Below are 22,857 nucleotides of genomic sequence, written 5' to 3'. Positions count from 1 at the left end.
GTCGTCCTTGAACTCACTCTAGCCCAGACAGACCTTGATCTTTTGATCCCTTCTACCACAGTCTCCCAAGTATCCGGGATCCCAGGTCTGCACCGCCAGGCCTGGCCTCATTCTCTTCTTCTTGGGGTCACTGGGAGCCCTGGGTAAAGACTGTGCCTTCTTTCTCATTCTGCATGAGCCTCCCCACAGACTTGAGTGTAGGGAGTCTGGGCAGAGAGCTAGCTCTTCAGCGCCTGCCTTCCGGCTCACTGACTCCGTGATAAGGTTCCGATGGATGGATTGCATGTCACGTTGCTTGGAAACAGGGTGGAAGCTGGCCAATGAGTTCTCAAAGCAGTGTTTCTGAGCTCCCAGGACCAGCACATTTGAAGGGGGCTGATAACTCTCTTTTCTGCCCCCCTCCCCCCTCCAAAGAGGAGAACATGAGCGGTCTGCTTCCACACAGATAAGCTTCCTGAAGGGAGAGCGAAACATGCTTGATTTTTTTTTTTTATTCTTTTTTTTTTCCTGTCAGTTGTCTGATTTCTCTGCTGGAACAACTGTCTTGCCTTCAAACCTTCAAGAGAGGAAAGCTAGCCTTAGTCCACCTTGGGGATAGAGGCTGGACAGACTATGCCTGCCCATCGAACGCAGCGGGGGTCAGGGGGAGCTTGAGAAGGCCCGAGAACAGCTTTGTTTTCTCGCAGCAGCTCGCAGGCTCACGGCCATGTCCTGGCTGAGCGATTGTGTGTCCAGCTCACTGGGCCAGGGCTGAATCACCACGAATCCCCCACAGTCCTGGCAGTGGCTGCTTCAAGAGACCCAGGACTGTAATAATGGCAGTGCTCAGAAGTTCTGGCTGGAGTCAGCTGGAAGAAGGCGTCTATCACGGTCTCCTGAGAGATGAGGAAAGCCTGGGTCTGGCTGCTGGGGAAGAGATGAGTGGGATCTCTGGGCTCTGCTGAGAGACATTCTGAGCCTTAGCAACTGGGTTCCAGAAGTTTCTTCTCCCAACACAAGCTAGCTGTTATTGGGGGCTTTCAATGAGCTATCTCCTGGAATGTGTCTCTCTGTGGTGACCCATTTTATAGATGAGAATGAGGTTTAACTTATCCGAAGTCAAGGGCAGATCAAGGGTTTCTTTGGCGGGGTCCAGCTCTACCATGGCTGTCTTGAGTTTGTTAGCTGTCCTGTATTGCAGGTTGCCAACTCTTGGAGAGTTCATCCCAATCTGAACTTCTATATGTATTATTAAGTTTGTTTGGTACATGGCAGTCCCCACCACTATGTAGGGGAGGTGACGGGGTTTAGTCCATAGTAAGTCTCCAATGTCTGGTAGGATCTTCAGCTATTGAATGAATGACACTTGCCCCCACTATGGCTAACCTTTATGTCACTCGGTCTGTGTCCACATGGAAGGAACTCTGTGAACATGGGCAGCCAAATTCAGCCCCCTCTGGAGAAGACTGGAGAAGACCAGTGGCTCTGGGGTACTATGCTCACACTGCCTGTCGTCTGCGGGCAGGATGGCCTTGGCGGTGAGGGCAGGCTGCTACCAGAATAGTCTGGCACGGTTGCTCTCTTACCCTGCTCCACTCTCTGCTCACCTCCAGTGTTGGTGGGAGCAACCCAGAAAGTAAGTTACCCCACTTATCCTCTGGTACGGGGAATAAGAGGGCCATGGAAAGCTAGGAAGCAGCTTTTGCATTGGGGACCACCCACATTACTTCCTCTGCTTGGCTCTTCCAACACTGTTAGCCTCTTGGGCTACTTTACTGGTTTTGCCCACTCTTGTATTTATCTTTGGAAGGGTCTCCTATTCCACAGTGGCCCCTCCCTCTTTCTTCTCCAGTCTATAGGAAATATGGCTGCTGCCCCAGGTCTAGTTTTATGCAACAGGGGAACCTTGGAGAAGGGGAAAGGGTGGGACTTCTTCCTAGAACATGTTCTTGTGTTTAGCACATGTACTTCTTCAGGGTCCCCAGGTAGACCAGATGAACCAAGCAAGCCATATTGGAAACACTGGGGTATTCTCACAGATATTTACTTTACATTGATAAATATAAATCTGCCTACTGGTGGTTTACAAATGGCAGCAGCATGGCTCTCTCTAAATAACTCCTCTTGTTCTCTGATTTGGAGGCCCAGACAAGTATCCCCCTAACAACCCCAGCCATCATATTATCAGCAGTTGTTCTAAAGCCAGTCCTAGGCTCTTCAACATCCTACCTACCTCCACTGGAGTAGAAAGCCTGAGAGCCTGAGTGTTGGGGACTTGCTTATCCTGTGATGTCCTTCCAAGTGGAATTCTGGGTGCTCTGCTGGATCCCAAGCTGACATCATCTTTATGAGGTCCTACTTTTCTAGGGACCTACACAGAGCTTGCTTCAGTTGCTGGCCCCCATCTTCCCTCCCACCATCTGTATCACCCCTGAAGAAGTTTGTCTTTTGGAGTGGAGTTCCCTGTTGCTCAATCACACTATAGCTATTCTTCAGTGTCCAGCTTTGTTTGCAAGTTGTATTTGATTCCAGTGGCTTGTTTTATTTACAGGTAGGGGGCTTTTTCACAGTTTACACCGACAGAAGATACACAACTATTTATAATTAAAATGGTAAACACACACACACACACACACACACACACACACACACACACACACACACGCTGACAGCTGGTGGCTTTGGTCAAGACTTGCATGAGTGAGCAAAGCCCTTGAGTCAGATTCTCCCCATGGCAGAGCTCCCTTCCCCACAAATTCAGAACATTCTAGTCTCGCTTGTATTTCAATATTGGTTGATAAGACTGAATCACATAAATGTCAAAACTGATAGACTCATACAATTTAGAGAGGTGTACCATTTCTCCCTAGAAAAGACTGTTGAGAACAGAGCTCTGATTTCTAAGGATTTTACCTCTCTGCAGAGACCCGTTGAGCTCATACTTGCTAAGCTGAGCATCAGCCAACCAAAAAAAGTATTGTCTTTATTTTTGCTCTTTTTACAGCTTCAATGAAGTTCACTTGACAAAACAGAATCTGTTCAAGGAATACACATGATGTGGTGATATGATATATATCTATATGTGTATCCATAAATATATATTCACATACAATATGCATACATAGTGAAATGATTAATGTAATTAAAATAACCAACACACTCATTACTTCTCATAGTTACCATTTTTTGTGTGTATATATATTATGTGTGTGTGTGTGTGTGTGTGTGTATGTGTGTGTGTATGTGTGTTTGTGTTTTGAGATATGGCCATGTAGCTGTGTGGCCTTGGACTCATGGCCTTCCTTCCTCAGCCTCTCGAGTGCTGGGATTACAGGTGTGCACCCCACACTCAGCTCTACATGTACTCTTTTAAGTATTCTTTACGTCACATGCTATATAATAGATCCTGGAGCATTCTTCCTATGATCTGAAAGCCACTAGACTCTCGGTGTTGTCCCTCATCAGATGTCTTCTCCTCTCTGGTGACCAGAGAACCCTGTAAGAAAGGGCCATGGTTGTCTTTTGGACAGATGTCCTTGTAACCAATTAGCCTTTTCTCTTGAGAAGGCAGATCCTCCTGAGGTTTCTGGGCAGAATTCAGACTTGGAACACATCCTACCAGTCACTATAGCAGACCACAGAGGCCCGGGGAGATAGCCAGCCTTAGCTCATGGGGATTGTTCTTGCTGAGGACGTAGAACTCACACCAGTACCCTTGTGCTTCAAAGACATCGCCCTAGTGACTTGAAGATGTGGCCTTGACCAGAGTGACAGGATCACAAACACCAGAGGGAAGAAAATAGCTCGTGTGGCTGCTGTTTTCCTTCTAGAATAGTCTCCACTTCCTGATGCTTTTCATCAGTTACGTTTGGAGACTCTCCGTTTAGAGCAGTGTCCCGCTTTAAGAGGTTGTGTTGTGTATTAATTCAAGCTGAGCTTGGCATCGGAGAGCATTCCCTCTGCCCAGTAGCTTGTTTTCTTTCTTTTTTTCTCCCTTCTTTCTTTTTATTTTCCTTTCTGCAGGCCAGAATGGCACATAAGAATTCCCCGGCATGGGGCACGGCTCTGGCTCTACACCCTCCCAGGCACCTCTTTTTCAGTCACCCAAATATAAAGCGTTGGGTGTATTTCTGAGCATGGGGCTGAAGTGGTTTGCACAGAACATGAATCTCTGAATAAAAGAGATCTGCCTTGGGAGGAAGACTGTGGTGTGCTGGACAGGTGGTGGTTCACGTTTGACCTTTACCCTTCTCCTTGTCTTCCTGCCCCCTTTTATTGGACATTAAAAAAAAAGAAGAACGGTATGTTACTTTGCTGCCCATCATGTGCTCTTATGCTTCTCACCGCTTGCCCTAACAGCACTGGCTCAATGCTTTTCTCCTTCGGGGAGTTTCACTAGACACTACCAAGAGATGAGAAGGAAATTAAACTCGGTAGGGGTAATTCCATGATTGGAATACCAAAACCCCGAAGATGTCGGTCTGTCAGTCCCAGAGAGGAGACCATGCACCAGCTGGAGTCCAAGAGAGTAGAAGTTTAACTTTCAGGCAGTGGTTGGAATTGATCAGTCTGGTCTGTGGGGGAAATGGTTGTCCTAGAAGTCTGTTAACTCTTCCTATGCTAATCTCACTTGAGGAGTGAAGGGAGGGCTGTCTCTTGTCTAAGGTGAATCTATCATCATCATCATCTGCTGGGAGGACAAATGGGTCCTGGCTTTCTGGAGGAGACAGCGGTAAAGTAAAGGAGATGTAAACTGGAAACTGTGTGTGTGGTACATACATAAGTGATGGGTCGAGGACACACCCTGATGGGGAGCTTGTCTGTTTTGCATTTATGCAACACTGAGGGATGAAGGCAAAGGAAATAGCACTTAGGAGGAGAGTACCACCCATCCCCAGAGTGGAATATTAGGAAGTCACTGGAAGTCAGGCCATGTATTTATGTTTTTCGACATAGAAATGTATCTCTGATGCATTCTTCAGCGCAGTCTGCTGAAAAATAGTGGGTGTCAACTCCACTGAATCCCAAACTAGAGTGTGAGATAGGGAAAAGAAATAGGTGGGGGAAATTAGGTTTTTGAATAAAATCTGTAGTGTAATTTCACTGTAAAATTTATCTTTAAAAATTTTTGTGTGTACGGTGTTTTTCATGCACCCATGTCTGTGGCATGTGTGTATAGTGCCCGAGGAGGGTCCTCTGGAACTGGAGTTACAGGTGGCTGTGATCCACCATAGGTGGCCAGGAACCGAACCCCAGTCCTTAGCAAGAGCAGCCAGTGTGTTTAACCACTGAGCCATCTGTTTCTGTTTATTTCTTTGTTTGGGCAAATATGCTGTGGTTATGTAAAAAGTTTGCATGAGCCAAAGATAGGTAAAAGCATAGGAACTTTTTTTTTTAACCTTTGCAGCTTTTCTTTTAATCCAAAATTATTCCAGAATAAAAAGTTAAGGAAAGAAAGGTGACAAGCACTTCTATTTTGGAAAGATTATTAAGGGAAGATTAGCCAGTTGCCTATGGCTGCCGACCTTCGTTTTCTAGTTTATAATGAGAATTATTTCATGTTAACAAGTCAACAAAGTGCATGATTTTGGAAGAAGAGAGTGGCATACAAAATAGAATCTGGTGGTCCTTTAGTTACTAGAACCTGTCTCCATCAGACTTCCTGGGTCCGTTAGAATTAAGCCTACGCTCCTGGGTGCAGCCGCACGGGCCAGGTAGGCTGCGATTAAGAACGTGGACTTTGGAATGAGGCAGAGAGAGCTGGTCTGAAGCCCGCACTTGCCAGCTGCATGGCCTTGGGCAGTCATTTTGTCTGTGGCTTATTTTCTTTAAAAAAAATCTGTAAAATGTGTTTAATGATCTCATAAGACTATTGCCAGAACTAAATGAGGCAATATAGTGCTTCGTACATACGTAAGCTACATAGGGGAAGGCCTGAGACCTTTCTCTGTTACCGCATCTTGTATTTGACATGTCTTACTCAGAACATAGTTTTTCTGAAATCACTGGTCCTATCACCCAATGTGTGAATTCTATTTTTTGATAATTCCTTTAATAGTTTTTTTTGGGGGGGATGTTACTGAATGTAGAGTATTTGAGAGTCATTATCATCCTATTTCAGTACCTATATGGGCCCTGTCTCATGTCCCATGCCCAGGTGATCTTCCTGGGTTGTGCCTGTGTGGACTGTTTTCCAAACTATGCCACTTAAGGAAAATCCTTCATAAGTGTTTGACTGTTCCCCTGCGTCTTTGCACAGAAGCTTCTATGCACAAAAGCTGTTGACTTCACAGGCTTTTGCTATCCCTTATTTCCAGGGACAGGAGGGGTCACTGAGTGTACCCAAGGAGGTAGCCATTGTCATCAAATGGGAGCTCTTCTCATGAGCTCACACCCTCAGCACAGCTGGTGCCCTGGATTGCTGAATCCAGTGCCCCATGGTGAGAGCAGAATGCCTTGCAGGTGGACCTGGATCCCAGGCCACCTGTGTTCTGTCCCCAAGTAGGCCACACAGAGCCCATCTGTCACTCTCTCTGTTAGGACATTGGGCAAGAAAAAGCACCATCTTTACTCATTCCACACTAAACAAAACAAAACCCCAAACCAACATCAGAGGCCAAAAGGCTTTGAACATACCATTTAAGAAAATGTTTATTTAATACTGGTTAAAAATATACTGCCTTACCTTTGGAGAGAAGAAACAATTAAATAACTTGGAGGGCTTCAAAGGTTTCCTCTCCCTCTGCTTTCCAGGAGGGGAAATATTTTTCAGAGTCATTTGAATATTAAAGAACTGGGCCCAGAAGCCCTGGCTGTCTGTGATGGAGATCAGCAAGTCAATCACGTATCTTCCAAAGGTCCATTTTGTGCGATGAAACAGCAGGGCCCTTTCACTGCCACCTCTGAAGCTGCTGTCCTTCTGTCTCTTTTATTTGCTTACTTCAGGCCTGGCTGTGTGCTGAGAAACATTTGTTTCTGATGCATTCACACTTAACTCATCGAGATACTATTTAGTGTGAGTCCTTTCAGGACCCTGAAGCGCTTGAGCCCTTGGAACTAGAAGATGTTGGTCAGGGTAAGTGAATGCGGATGGCCTTGGCTTGAGCTCCATGGTGAATCTCTCCACCTGGCAGTTTGGCTCCAGCCTGGTGAATGCAGGAGTGGCCTCCTCTGCCTCATCGCTCCTCTACCACCTCTGTCTGGAACCTCCAGGCTGGGTCAGTAGCCTGGATAATGCTCCTGACAGCACCAGCCCGAGAGCCTGCTTTGGATGCTCACTTATCCCCTCCATCCCTAATATTTCTATTTGTTTCTTATGGGTTTTTTCATTTTTATGTGTGTGTGTGTGTGTGTGGTATGCGTATACACGTGTGTGCATATTTGCAGGTGCACACGAGTGTGTGCGGAAGGCCTGAAGTTGATAGTAGGAGCCATCTTCCGTTTCTCTTCAATACTTTATTCAATAAGTCAGGGTCTTCTAATCAAACCCAGAGCTCACTGATAAGGCTCGTCTCTCTGGTCCGCTTACTCTGGGGTTCCCTATTCTGTCTTCCAAGGCTGGAGTTAGAGGTGGGCACTCCACCCACTTGCTATTCACATCAGTTCTCAGGATCGGCATTCCAGGCCTCAGACTTGCACAGCAAGGGCCTGAACCACCAAGCCATCTGCCCAGCCTCCAGGATTCTAGTTTAGAAAGTACAGACATGTAGAAAAGCTGAAAGAATTTGCGTCTGGCACCCTTACCACGTAGATTCCACAAGTGTGTTTCTTTTTTTAATTCTATAATTCGCTCACCCTGCCACTTACCCGGCCTGATCCCCAGGCCCGGCTCTGTCCATTCTAAACCTATGTGATCTCTATCTAAGTGGCCTGCTTCCACCCACCCACTGCTCTAGAGTTGCTCACAGATGTTTTTAAAGGTAAAATTCGCATGCACTGTGCTGCCACAGACCTCGGATCTCTGGTACCTACAGCCGATACCACTAGCCTTGGCAGTTTCCGTGTGGCTTTTCCTCTCGTGCTGACCTTACTCTTCAGATTTTTTTTCCTCCCTATACTAGTTGTACTATTCTAAGGGAATTTCATATCAATAGAGCCAAATAATGTATATGATAGCCCCCACCCCCATCCACCATTTCACTTTCATGTACTCTGGGTCCATAGTGGTTTGAAAAGATTAAATGGAAAATTTCAGAAATAAATAATTCATAGGTTTGAGTAACTTTGATTACACTCTGGTATAATTTTCCATTTTACTATTAATTACTGTGTTTAGGATCTTACAAGTCTAATTAAATACATTCAGTTGTATCATAGTTAGGCGTATGTAGGGGAAAGTGTGGGATAAAAGAGTTTAGTGTCACCCACAGTTTTGCGCTTCCACCCTGGGCTCTTGGATTCTGCCTGCCTCAGACAGGGAGAGGATTGTATTTCTCTGTGGCCCTGGTCCACTCTGCAGGAAGCTTTTGAGACTCCATGCCATTGCACAAAACAGAGGGTGGCTCCTGGCATCTGCTGAGTCATGTTGCGTCTTATGACTTGACCCGTTTTCATGTCTGAGCTGTTTTGAATAAAGTCATCTCAAACGTTACTGAACAGAACTTCTCACAGACACGCGTGTGTTCATGACGCTTGGGTGGATAACTAGGAGTAGACTTGTAAGATGTTAGCGTAGCAGGTGTGTCTGATTTTTATAAGAAGCTACCAGACCCCTCTGCAAGACCCCTTGTTCCACTCTGCGCATCCACCAGCAATATCCAGGAGTTTCAGTTGCAACAACCCCTGGTCACCCGTGATGCTGTCAGTTCAAAATGACAGTCACTGGCTGGTGTGCCCAAGTATCTCAGTGTGTCCTCACTGTGTGCTGTGCACATTAGGTCCAAGCCTGCACGGACAGAGTGGTACACGTGGTAGGAGGACAGATGCTCTGCAAAGGATGCTCTGAGCCAGGCGGGCTCAAGCTGGACTTGGGAAACCTTGCCCAGAGCTGGGGAGATAGCTCAGCTGGTAGAGTGTCTTGTAATCCCAGTATGCTAGGAACATGGAAACAAGGGGATCCTTGGGCATCCGTGGCTGGACAGCTTAGCCTGAAAACCTTCAGCCTCAGGTCCTAGTGAGAAAGCCTGTCTCCAAAGTAAGGTGGCCCCCCCTTTTGAGGAATAACCCTGGAGGTTGACCTCTGGTTTTCACATGCATGTACACCCACACACAATGCCTCCACCACACAAATAAATGAATAAATAAATAAACATATACATGCATACATACACACATAGTCCTTCTCTTAGAAAACGAGACCATCTTAATTCCACTTCTTTCCCTCTGGATCTGTTCTTTTTTCCTCCTTGCAGAATAAATACCTCTCAGCAGAGCATTTCCAGTGACTGCCTCTGTACATTGCTCTGAGACTTATGTCTGAATCGTACTTTCTTGTGACTCCTCAATCCCCCTCACCTGACTTAGCCTTGGGATCTGGACCCCTCCTCCCTCACCTGAGTCTCCATGTTCAGGAGAGTGAGAGACACACAGTAGGTGCTCAGCAAATGTCTTCCCAAGACGCCTTGCTAGCTTTCACCTTCTGCAAGTTGTTTTCTATTCCATACACGTTGACTTGGCATCCGTGGCTTATCAGGTGCTGAACAAGGAGGGTGGAGGGCAGAGGGTAGCTTGGAGGAAGACTTGGTGTCTGCCCTTTGGGAGGCCTGGGTATCAAAGAGAGGACGTAGGCAAAAGTAGGTTGGCTTCTGGGTGTTCCTGTAGGACAGGAGGGAACGGAGTGCACACTGGGCTCAGGGTCACTGCTGTTACTTTTCAGCTACGTGAGCTGGCAGGTTACTGTCGTCCTCAGCCTTCCCTCCTGTTCAGTGGGATAGTAGAGAGTCTCGTGTGCTGGGCGGGTGTGAGGTTTGATCCTATGCCCAGTATATCATGACCTCCAGGAGGGAGAGATTGCAATTTTAATAAATAAATCTGCATTCTGAAGGGATGTTTTCTTAGACAGGGGGAAGGGGCAGGGGCAGATCTTCTAGGGCAGAGGTGCCAATTACTTACTCAACTCCTGAGCTACCTTGCCTAGGTCTGTGGGCTCTCCACTCTTCATGACCTTTCTAAGTTGGCAGCTGTGAATTGCATGGAGATGAGCTATTGTGGCGGTTAGTGTAAGATTCTAATTTAAAAGTATGTGTTGAGATATACGTGTGTAGAAGGAGGCCAGAGTCAACCTTGGGTACCATTCTTCAGGAGCTGTTCACATTGTTTCTTCAGACGGGTCTCTCACTGGGGCCTGGGATTCACTGATTAGGTTAGGTGGTCTCTCCAGCCAGCCCATGGGTCTGCCTGTCCCTATCTCCCTACTGCTGAGATTACAACTACTTACCACCATGCTTGACTTTTCTCATGGGTTCTGGGGGTTGAACTGAGGACCGTATGCTTATACTGCAAACATTCTAAGCCCTTTACAGACTGAGCTATCAGCCTGGGTGCTTTGTTTTTTGTTTGTTTTGTTGTTTTTTTAACAGTTTGGAAAGGAAGCATGAATTCCACTTCAGATGTTAGCGCTGACTCTGCCCAGGGACCCAGATCATTCCAGACAAGTTTTTTTTTTTTTTTTTTTAATAAATGGTGTTGTCCAGTAACATTACAATATTTGAGAGTTTGCAAGGATTTGATGCCTAGCCTGGTCCTATGTGGCTCACACTGCTTGCTATGTCTGGTCTCTTCTTAATGAAGAGTTTGTTAATGATCATCATGCCCACCAGTGCCTTTACAGTTCTTGGCCTATGTGTCAGAGACAGTCCAGGAAAGAGGGAGCTGGCTAGGGGCTAGGAGTCAGGTCCCGTGCTGTTGGCCCTGCCCTCCTGCAGTGAGTGCTCAGGTCACTTTCCTCTGGCCTCCTTGGACTCTCCAAGCCAGCCCTCACTTTCCTTTAGGTTTAGGGAAGCGGAGAGCTGTTCTAACAACTGGACCTGGTGTGGAGCCGAGAGCTGTCTGGATTCCCCACCCTAGCCTCCCCTCTAACACCCTCTGGATCCAAGGTTGAGTAAGAGATGTTGGCAAGAGCTGGGGAAGACAACTCAGTTGTTTCAACTTGCAGAGAGAGAGAGAGAGAGAGAGAGAGAGAGAGAGAGAGAGAGAGAGAGAGAGAGAGAGAGAGGGAGGTGGTGGGGAAGCAGGCAAATGGTCCTAACCTTGGAATGACTCATGCGCACAGCACCCCACCCTGCCTGTTGAAAGTTCCTACCTGATGCAAAACCAGAAACAAACCACAAGCAAGTTGCCCCCTTGTCTGTACACAACATGTGGAATTGGAGACATCCTTGGAGCAAGTTGCTCAAGATGAGTTCTCTGGGGCTGTGCTTCCCAGCCTTAGCTCTGTTCTGGGGGGGTGCGCGGGGGGAGTGCGGGGTGGTGGTGACTCTATGTCCTGGGCCTGCTGCTAGGAGTTGTTCTCAGGGAGAAGGAGGGGGGGCAGCCTGGTCAAAGCCAGGTTCATTGCACAATCTCGCATGCAGCTTGGTCCCTGTCCCTCATGGAGGTCCCTGCTCGGTGCCTCTGAGAACAGCTTCTACTCTGCTTCCTGGACTCTGAGTGTGGTAGCTGTAGGCCCCAGCCTGCAGGGAGGGGATCTAGTGTAAGTCCTGCCGGCTTCATTCCTATGCAGGACAGGTAGGCTGCAGGCTCTAACACGCCGCCAGCCTGGCTCCACAGAGGCCTCTGCACCCGGGGAAATTAAAAAAAAAAAAAAAAAAAAAGGCCAGCAAGAGGGAGGGAGTGAACAAGCGAGAGAGGGATTATTTTGTTTCGACGTGTTTGAAAGCGGGATCTGTGGCCAGTTGGTTTTTTTTTTTTTTTCCTTCTCTTTCCCCCCTTATTTACACAGTCTGTTCAGAGACACACTCGGGCCTGTTTGGATTGGGTGTTTGCTCCGGAGACGGGCCAAGCATTTCAGCACTGTGCGTTGGCACTGCCACCTCGGCGGCACCAGGAGGCCCAGTCGGTCACAAGACCTCACGGGGCCTCCTCACTCCCTATTTATCCTCCCTTCACCTTCTCTCCCTTTCTTGCTGCTGCGTGCGCGGATGCTTGACAACTGTGGGCAGCCAGGGAGTGAGGTCGCCATACCTGGTGCTCGTCTTTCCGAATGAGGGCATTGCCACACTAAGGCGAGAGTGGAAAGTCTGTCCACAAGCTTGGGGTGCAGACCTAGAGACTGAGATTTCCCTAGCAGGCTTTGGGGTCCCTGAGGGCCTGGGCTGGAACTGGCAATATGTGGCATCTGGCCAGGTCGGGGAAGGCAAGCAGAAATTTACATAGGGCTGTTCTCCAGGGATGCTGAGCTGGTTCGGGGAGGTGAAGTAGGGCAGAGCCAGCCAACACCATGCTATGCCAACACTATGCTATGTATCCCGGGGTGTGTGTGTGTGTGGGGGGGAGCTTGTTTGAAATGCAGGTCCTCAGGCTCACAAGATCCTCCCTTAGCTGTTGCTAGACTGGGTTGATGTTTGCGACCCTCAGCTCTGAGCCCGCATTTTACAAAGGGAGTTAGTTTTTTGGACCTCATCCTGTGTCTTGAGATGCATTTGTATGAATGATCCTGTAAGTGCATTTCAAGAATAGTAGAAAATGCAAGACCCTCTTGGAAACTTACCAAGCTTACAAGAGCTTCATTTAACATAAATTAACTCACTTTTCCCAGATTCGACTCAGGGGCATCTCCCACTGTCCCCTGTTACACTCCCAGGTCTCTAGTCTAGTGTCACATGGTTTCTGCTGGAGGGCATTGCTCTCTCGGGGAAGCCCTCCTCATGGTCCAAGGTGTTTAGAACCTTCGTTTTAGATCTAGAACATGGTAAGATGTGGGCTCTGGAGCTAAACTAACTGGATTCTAATTCAGTTCAGCACTTTACTGGGAGTGTGACTTTTGACAGACTGTGTGGTTGCCCCGTGCCTAGTTTCTTATTCCATAAAATGAGAATAATATGAGCATTTATTAGAGAGGGCTGTATTTGTATCATTGTGTCATTGATAGTTCTGGAAACAGATTACTGCCTCCTCACCCCCCTGTAAATACTGTCTAACTGGTGTCTTTCTTTCTCAATCTTCCCATCAGGCTCACAGCCTCTCATGTATTCTAAATGTATAATCCTGAGTCCAGTCATACGTCAGAGTCGCCCACAGAGTGCTTTGAACAAGTTATCCACAGCTCCATGCCAGCTGAAGCCCACTGCAGGAGTCTCCATCCAGTGGGGAAGCCTCGGGGCTGATGTTAACATGCTCCCTGGGTGATTTCATCACAGTTCCCTGACCAGAGGTGGCTGGAGAGCCATGGCTAGAGCTCCAGGTTTCTAAAGCGATGAAGGACCTGCTGGGGGTGTCATGCTGCTGCGTGGGGGGCTCACACATTAGTGGGGAGAGTCCCCTCTCTGATCCGGGGCTCAGCCTTGAGTGGTAGAACCTTCCTCTAACTGTTCTCACTCCCCTTGTCATAAAACAAAGGGAGGAGCCTTGCAAAATGTGGTCCCTGGGGCAAGGATGGCAGCACCCACATTCGGGAGCCTGTTACGATGTAGACTCTCTAGCCTCACAGCAGACCAGTGAATGGTCTCAGAGTCTGTGTTCTGTCAGGGTCCCCAAGAGATTCTTGGGAAGCAAAAGGAACACCTCTCTAGACGAACTGGAAAATCAAGTTCGTGGTGTCAACTGCAGAACCTTCTTCCTGGATGGGAAGAGGGATGCTGAGAAAGGTGTGTTATCCCCAGTGTTGCCATAGTAACCAGCTGTTACCCATCCACACTGGGCTGGAGGAAATGAGCCCCAGGAGCCTGGGGAATACTGGTCAGATTTCTAAGGACATCTCCAAATGCAGAAGTTTAAGAGTCCTTGGGGGCAGTCTACAGGAATCAGTGAGCTCGGATGGCCCTCTCTAGAGTCCATCAATATCAAATCGGTCACCAAGCATCTTGATGACTGTTTACTTAGCTGTCAGCTGTGTGCCAAGCATGGGGACCCCTAGGTTCTATGTGGCAGTTGTCAATGTCCCTATCATTTCAAGGCTGTTCTTTCCCTGTTTGTTCTTTCTGTACGGTCCCCATAGTAGGGTAGCTTGACTTCTTACATACCTTCTACATCTCCTCCAGACTGAGGCCTTGCACTGAGAGCCACCGCTATGGCAGATGAGCACAGTAAGTGTTTGCTTGAGCTCCTGACACTTGGCTGAAGCAAGAGGACTCCGCTTGGTGATGCGGTTGTTTCTAGACGGCAGCCCTCACTTCTCCATTCATGTTTGCTTTTCCTTGGTCATTTCTGTCGTATGCGATTACGTTCCCCATCTTGAGGTTTGTTTGCAGCGCCATCCATTGCACATCTGATTATCAGACTGCCATGCAAAGCACGGTTCAACCCTCCCTCCTTCCTCTGACTCTTACCATGGCATCCCACCCAATCCAGCACAAGAAAGGGTATTGAGAGGGAGTTGGCAGGGCTTGGTGGCTATTTCCGATACCGCTACCTCATGGAGGCTCTTACTCATGCCTGGCTTGTTAAGGGAACTTCTCACCAACTGGCTTGCCCCACCTACCCTCCTGCGGCCTGTCTGCTCCCAAAATCACCACTTCCATCTTTCCCGTCCTCGGTGGCCAGCGACCAGCGATTCCTGCCAACTACAAGACAGGGATGGGACATCCTCGTGTCTGGAACAGTGGTTCTCAACCTTCCTAATGCTGCGACCATTTAATATAGTTCCTAATGTTGTGGTGACCCCAACCATAAAATTATTTCATTGCTACTTTGTAACTGTAATTTTGCTGCTGCTATGAATTGTAATGTAAATAGCTGATATGCAGGATAGCTGATATGGGACACCTACAGGAGTCAAGACCCACAAGTTGAGAGCTGCTGGTCTAGATGGAAGGCCTGCTTAGCCCCTCCATGTCTGCACGAGGTCTGGCTTGATTGCCAGGGTGGCCTCAGCACCTCTGCAATTTGCTGCTTCTCCTCGCCTGTGAGCATTCGATTCTTCTCTCCCTTTGTTCTTCTTCCTCTCCTATGGATGAGACTGGTTTGAGCTTTGAACTCCTGCCCCCTCCTCGGAGCCTTCTTTGGATATATGTCATGATGATATCCTTGATGATCAACTCTGACTTTATATGCTATTTATTAGAAACTTGAGGCTTCTCTTGGTTGGATTGATTCTCTTTCTTTGAAGAAGTCTGCTCTCTATCTCTCTCTGTCTCTTCCTCTCCTCTCCTCTTCTCTTCTCTTCTCTTCTCTTCTCTTCTCTTCTCTTCTCTTCTCTTCTCTTCTCTTCTCTTCTTTCCTCTCTCTCTTCTCTCTCTCTCTCTCTCTCTCTCTCTCTCTCTCTCTCTCTCTCTCTCTCTCTCTCTCTCTCCCTCTCTGTCTCTCCTCTCTCGTTTCTAAATACTTCCCTAGAAAACTGAGTCTGGAGTTTTACCTGTGTGGGTGTTATATCTTAAAGGTGTACTGCTCTGCTAGGGAGGGACTGTATTATGCATGAGATATAGATCTGTTCTCTCCATGTTGTCTTTTCTTGTAGCACTAAAGTCAGAACTCACAGGACATTGTGCATTCCACCTAAGTGCTGCCCCATCGAGCCACACTCCAGTCCTTGCCCAAAGGACCGATCAGGAAGCAGTCCACACAGCACTGTTACCAGCGCTGACCCTGCTGCATGGAGGCTGAGGGATGGCAGGGCCTCTAGAGGCAAACACTCCGGAGTGCAGGGCTTGGTAAAACGCTGGGTGCTGTTGACGTTGGCCGGTAGAAGTTCTGCCTGGCTCAGCCACTGAGCATCTGTGTCAGCAGTGTCCCGTGCACTGTCACAACTCCCCTTGCCCCCACCTGGCCCCACATCCCCAATGAAGCCCTTTGACGGGAACTCAGTCACCTCTTGGGCCGTTCCTTAACTGACCAAGACTCTTTGGTTTTTTGAGACAGGGTTTCTCTGTGTAGTTTTGGCTCCTGTCTTGGAGCTCACTCTGTAGACCAGGCTGGGCTCAAACTCACAGGGATCCGCCTGCCTCTGGCTCCTGAGTGCTGGGATTAAAAGCGTGTGCCACCACCACCACCTGGTTCCAAGACTCTTCATCGAACCTTACAAGACTGTCGTAAGAACACAGGCATTCATGGTGTTAGGTATCTAGTACACAGCTAATGTTCATTGAGCACTTACAGTATTAATTTATTGAATACTTGTTATCGTCACCAGATGATAGGCTGCCCCTGTGGGTGAAGTGGGTATCCTGAGTTTCAGAGCTTTGGATCTCTTTTCTCTTAACTTTCAACTACCCTTTGGCCCAGTGACCTTATCACCTTTGCATGCCCAGGTGTCCTTTCTGTGGGAGCGTCTGCCTCTGTCTACGGAATGTGTCGGGAGCAGCAGTGTGGCTGCCGGCTGCTTTTCTGTCAGTATCCAGGGGTGGACACATCTGTTTCAGGAACTACAGGATTTTTGCCACAGATGTATCCAGATCTTGAATATACCAAACAGCTGGAAAATGGTCAGTGGGCGACGAGGCCCAGGGAAAGCAAATGCAGATTTATTCCCAGGCATGTTCGCTGCTAGGTTGTTCTGACGGGCTGTCAGAACTGCTGCATGCATGCATGTTTGTGTGCATATGGATACTTGTGAGGTGTGTGTGTGTGTGTGCGTGTGTGTGTGTGTGTGTGTGTGTGTGTGTGTGTGTGTGGAGAGAGAGAGAGAGAGAGAGAGAGAGAGAGAGAGAGAGAGAGAATGAAGGCAATGCAGGGAGATGCTCTTCTAGTTGCTGAGTTGTTAGGAAACAGTAGAAAAGAAGAGTTAAATGTCCACCCCCACCCATCCCATGGCAGCCAGCTTAGCCTAACATAGTCAGAGAATTGGCTGATTGGAAGCCATGTGTGTCAAAAGAAAGTTAGCCATAAGTTCTTTATTGTCTAAATTGTCTTCTAATTCCTTGGCTGCTCCAGGTGAAGGGAGTCCACCATTCTGCTGTGTTAAGTAAGGCTGGGGACCAAGCCACGACTTAACAGTAATTATAGGGTGCACAATTGCCAGACATAAAGAAAAGAACACAGAGATTTGGTTTCCTTCAGGCCGGAAGTACGTTGTCTGTGGTGCTGATGCCTTTAAGAGTCTTGCCTTCAATGATGAGTGTGTCAGGGTTGCAATAGGGGCTGTAGGTGTGGAAGGGTTTGCTCGCTCGTGTGAGGAGGAAGGAGCTGGGATCTGGTCTCTTGTTCGCTGGAGCTGGCAATCCTTCATTTGCATTTGTGCATGCTCTGTGCTGTGTAAAAGACCGTAAGTCGAAAGTTCTAGGCCTTTTCAGGTGAGCAGTCCTTAACTAGTGGCTTCTGGGTTAGAAGTCACCTACGTCTGTGCTTTCATTGGCTAATAACAGTCAGTGTTTCACTTTTTTTTTTAAAACAGAGTTTGAGTTTATTAAAAGACATTTTTTAGGCTAGATCTTAAGCACAGGGGTTAGCAGAAGGAGAAGTGTTGGGTGGGGTGGGGAGTAAGAAAGGCTCAGGTGTGACTAAGGGCATCTCTAGGGACAGTCGCCCGTCCCAGTGTCTCACCTCCTGAAGCCAGCCACCAATATTGCGTTTTGCAATAGATCATTAAAAGTCCAGTTTCCCAGCTTCTCCTCAAAAGTCAGAAAATCTGGCAACAATGAGTTTCTCTTTCCCCATATGGCAAAAATCAGCAGGCTGAGAAATAAATGTCTCCTTAAGACAGGACATTCGCCCTCGATTTGTTCAACTCCTCCCTACCCCCATCCCTGCTTCCTATGGCTGGGCCTCAGTTTGGCTTAACTGACTTCTGGCCCACAGGCGTTTAGGACCATGATCCTGACTTGAGTGTGAGCCATCCCCTTTAGCAGGCTATGAGTGTGGTATGTGGGTGAATGAGGTAAAACAGGGGTACATAACTGCTGTTTACCTGGGGCCACTGTTTCTGGGAAGAATGTGAGTTTCTGCTGCTGGGTCAGAGGTCAAGAGTTCAGAAGTCTTATTCCAGCTGTGCCCTTAACTTTCAAAGGGACCCACCAGCAATCATTTAGCCCAGGTCAAACTGTTTGCAAAATGCCAAATACCTAGGTCTCCCTAATACATCTGAGGAGGAATTGGTTTGGGAGATATGGAAAGGCCTCCACACGAAGGTCTGTTCCCCTTTCATCTCTATGGCTCATATCCTACACCCAGATGGTCAGTTAGGAATTTCTTCTAACGGACATGGCTACTTTGGAAAACTTTTTGCTTACGTCTCCTAACGTTGATGTGGTTTCTTCGCTCTCACAGGATGCTGCTCTGTGTAAAGTTTTGCTGCACTGCTGCTGGAGTTGCTTAAATAATAAACACCAGGAAACACCTAGCACAGAGCTGGGAAGATGGTGCGCTCAGTAAGGTGCTTGACTTGTAAGCATGAGGACACCCCTCCACACACACACCTCTCGTCCATCCGTCTGTCCGTCCGTCTGTCCATTGTCCAGTCACCAGAACCTAGGGAAAAAACTGAAACAAATGAGACAAAAACAAAACAAAAAACTAGTGTGGTGCACACTTGCAACCCAGCACTGGGGAGGTGGAAACAGCTGGATTTCCAGCTAGCCTAGCCTAATTGGTGACATCTTGGCCAATGAGAGACCTGTCTTGTAAAACAAGGTGGAAGGCTCCTGAGGAATAATCACCTAGGTTTACCTCTGGCCTCCACATGCCTGTACACACATGCACACACATGTATACACATACACACACACACACACACATTTTGCAGATTCATTTACATTTCACTAAAATACATACTCTGGAATGCTGGAATAGACCTTCTAGCCCTTTTTGTAGTAGCCCCAATTAAAACTCGCTATCAGTAGTGGAATGAATAAAAACAACTGTAGGATATTTATTCACTGCAAAATACTATAAGCAATAAAAACAAAGATGTTACAGCTGCATGCAACCCAAGCAGATGAATTTCCTGAGGGTAACCTTGCTTTGAGTGACAGGTAAACAGAGAAGCTCCTAGGCCGGATGAACCTGTTACCACACAGGCATTTCAGAACTGGCAAAGCTGATCTATGATGTCAAAAGTGAGAATGGTTCTGTATTTGGTGGGTGATAATGACAGGAGGAGATGGGCTTGGGGGAGAATTGGAAGTGGATCTGGTCTTGTGTGAGTTTTGTTTGCATAGTTGTTTTTTTTTTTTTGAAAATTCAATGAGTTCTCATCTTATGAAATATGCATTTTTTTTCGTTGTAGATTTTACTGCAATAAAATATTAAGGTTAATTTAGGGAAAACATTACCACCATCAAAGCCCACTGAAGAAGCTTAGCACTGTGAGATGCGGGTTCCAGGACTGGGAGTTTTGTACAGAATCCACATTCATCTGACTTTTTGTATACATGCAACAGAAACCACCTGTGGCTGATTAAGCCAAAAGTGAGGTTATAGAAATCAGATGGCACAGTTCAACTTTTCTGGCAGAGTAAGAAAATGAGATTTGGAGGTCCTGCAAGCAGGGACACTACAGACCTGGTCAGGAGATGACATTGCCTTTGCCCCTGGACGTGGCCATCTCAGCCTACCTGACTGGCCCTGGGTGTAGGAGGCTATGCTAGACCCACTGCCTCTGCAGTCAGAACATAGCCCCTGCCACTTACCACTGTTAATCAAGCTAGAATGGTTACTGTGATGTTTATAATAGCCTCAAATTAGAAGGTCTGCTGCTCTCCCACACTCACCAGAGTGAGTCTCTTGGGGCTTCTGTTGCTTTGTGTTGCTGTTTCAGGCTCAAAGTTGGGCATAGTCATGGCCTCCTGGGAGAATCTGGGCTTGGTGCTCTGTTCTAGCTGCAAGGGAGTCTGGTTCTAGAAAGACTTTGCATTTTCATACCCAGTGCGATGGAGTTGATTCTGGTTCAGAAAATAAGACATTCCCCAAATTCATGTGATTAGCAGATATCCACAAGAAACATGATCTGCCTGGGAATGGCTAACTGTTCTTCTGCCTACTGGTAGAAAAGCTTACAGCTAAACATATTCTTTTTGCTGCAACCTAAACATTCATAACCAGCAAAGAAGGGCAAATTCAGGGACTGAGGAGTTGGCTCTGTCAGTACAGTGTTTACCACACAAGCATGAGAACTCGAGTTTAGATCCCACCACCTACATGAAAAGCAAGGCCTGGTGGGGCTTTCCTGTAACCCCAGCACTGGAGAAACAGAGATTGGAGGGTTCCTGTACCTTGACGGCCAGCCATGCCTGCTAAAAAGACCCTGTCTTAAAAAATAAGGTGGAAAGCAATTGAGGAAGACACCTGACACTGACCTTTGGGCCTCAACATGCATGTGTATACATGTGCATGTGTGCATACACACAGACACGCAAACATGTACACATGCACAAGCACACAAAGACACGTAAGGGTGAATTCAACCCATCTGCCAAGAGGCAGGATGGGAGAGAAGCTTGTGATATGAATTAATGTGTACTAATGCTTCTCTCCCAGATTCTAGGGACAGGCCCCAGGATCAGCATGGTTAGCCTGGCAGATTGATGTCAACAGGGTTACTCTGCCTTTCCACCCACTACAGGAATTTCGGTGTTTACTTGATCACATTTCATTGTACCAAATATTTCTTCTTGTTTTCAAACATAAATTTATGTATCCTTAAATTTATCCATAGTGGGAAAATATTTTTTCCATGTTTATAATTGATCTCCTTTATAATTGAACCAATGTGGTTCATTTTAGTAAACTGTGGCTGCTGCTTCTTCTTCTTCTGGCTCATGAACTGGATTCCTTGGGAATCATTTTCCTCATCTGGAAACTGAAGATGATAAAGCTGGTGAGGGAATTCGGAGTGACGAGGCACAGTTGACCATAAGAGCTTCCATGAGCTGCTTGTTCAAATTAGTCCGTAGTGACAAATGGACTAATGATCCTCACCCTGGGGAATTCAGTGATAAAATGAGATAACATATTAAAGCACTTAGCTCTGAGCACATGCTGTGGCAAACACCCCATCAATTATAATAACAATAGCTCTTATTATTTGCAGATTCGTAGCATTCTGATCTTAGCTGTCGTGATGGCTGATGGACTGGCAGGGAGCATAACTCCATCTTGCCCTCTGTTCACCCCAACCCAGCTGCAGACATTATACAGATGAGGAAACCTAGGTCTTAAGCAGCTAAAAGATGAGGCAACAGCATAAGTGAGCTCCACTGGCCCACAGCCAGTCAAGTACTGCCCAAACCCTTGACTCTTGCAGCCTGTGTATCCCCAGGGGCATTCCTTTGATGACCCTATCTAAGCAGAGCAGTGAGAACTAAAAATGTCTGTCCTCAATGTCAGTAAATGCCTTTAGCCTATACTAATTTTACTTTTATCATTTAAGGTCCAAAGTATTGAAACTGCTCATTTCTCCATTGGCTCTCTGGTGGCTGTGCTGACTCTTTCATACTGGCTAGAGCTAGGCAAATCACCTGGCCAGGCTCTTTCATCTGCTGAGCCGGCTCTGGTGTCTAGAGATTGGTTAAGTGGACTGTGCTGGCAGAATGTGATGGCCTGCAGTGTGGGAGCCTGCGGACCTTTGGCTGGAGTTATAAACAGGATGGAAGGCAGGGGGCTTAGGAAACACCATGTGGTGTCCATCTTCCACTGTGTCCCTCCCTCAGTCTCTCACCCTTTTGCTGATGCTGCCCCGCAGACAGCCTGGTAAGAGCATAGCCTCCTAGTTCCAGGCACAGGCTCCAGAACAGGAAGATGCCCAAGTGTAAGAAAAGGCTTTGCCAGCGATGGTCCTGGCCGTACACCTGAGCCAGGCCCAGCGGGGAAAGCGATGGGCCTGCAAGAGGTTAAAACTCGCCCCTGTGTTTACTTTTGTTGGCTGCCACACTGCATAATAATCTGTCAGCACGTCAGGTGCGGATTTATTTGTGCATTAAAAATGGCCTAGAGCAGGCGGATGCAGACACTCTCCAGCATGCTGGAAAATCAATGTGCCTCCAGCACAGAAACAGCCGCTCCAAATATTTCACCCTTTTTAATAAGTGCATTTAATTAAAGTCATAGAACTTTTTTTATTATGTTTGAAAAAAAAAATCCTTTCCCGTGCTGAAGCTGAACGTGTACTTTGGAGCACAAAGGGAGTGTTCCCCTAGTGCCTGGTCCTTACAATGGAAAGCCCAGCAACGGGTGTGCATCTCTGGCCCTTGGCAGGCTGGGAGGAAGGTGTCAGTGTGGCCTGAGAGGAGTGGCCTTGAGAGGCAAGGAGACAGGCCTAGAGTGCTTGGTTGTGTGAGTCCTGTTACAGTGTTCGTGTCTGTGAGTTCGTTTCTCAGTAGGCAACTGACCTGTATATTAGTACGGGGGAGGCTGTGTGTCAGACCCCTGGAGGCAGATGGTCCTCCTAAAGGCAGGGACATGGACTAAATGACTTCCCAACATCCAACCTTCCAGTGATGAATGTGGCCTGTGGATGGGAAGAGAGGACCACTTCAAGTTGAGGAACAGGGATTTCTTGAGCTCTTGAGGCCTCTCTTCCTATCCTGGCTAGGGAAGTCTCTAAATGGGCCGAGACAAAGTTTGGCTCCGAGGTGGTGACAGCGGGGGCAGGGGAGGGGGTGGGCTCGCCCTGCAACCCACTCCGCCTATGCCAGCAGATTAGGAAACATGTCAGGATGAGGGTGGCCTGGAGTAGAGCTGTAGTGCCGAGTGTGGGGACCCACACTTGGTGAGGTGGCACTGGGGGAGGAGGGGTTGGGGGGGCGGAAGGGCGGGATGTGTGCACAGCAGGGCAGAAGTGGCGCCACTGAGAAGGGGGCTGGGGGGCAACCACAGCATACCAGGCCTGGTGACTCGAGGCCTGCTAATTATGCA

The sequence above is a fragment of the Peromyscus eremicus genome, chromosome 8a (genome assembly GCF_949786415.1).
Source record: "Peromyscus eremicus chromosome 8a, PerEre_H2_v1, whole genome shotgun sequence".
NCBI classification, from domain to species: Eukaryota; Metazoa; Chordata; class Mammalia; order Rodentia; family Cricetidae; genus Peromyscus; species Peromyscus eremicus.
The sequence above is the reverse complement of the archived record's forward strand: the minus strand, read 5'-3'. Positions refer to the sequence as shown.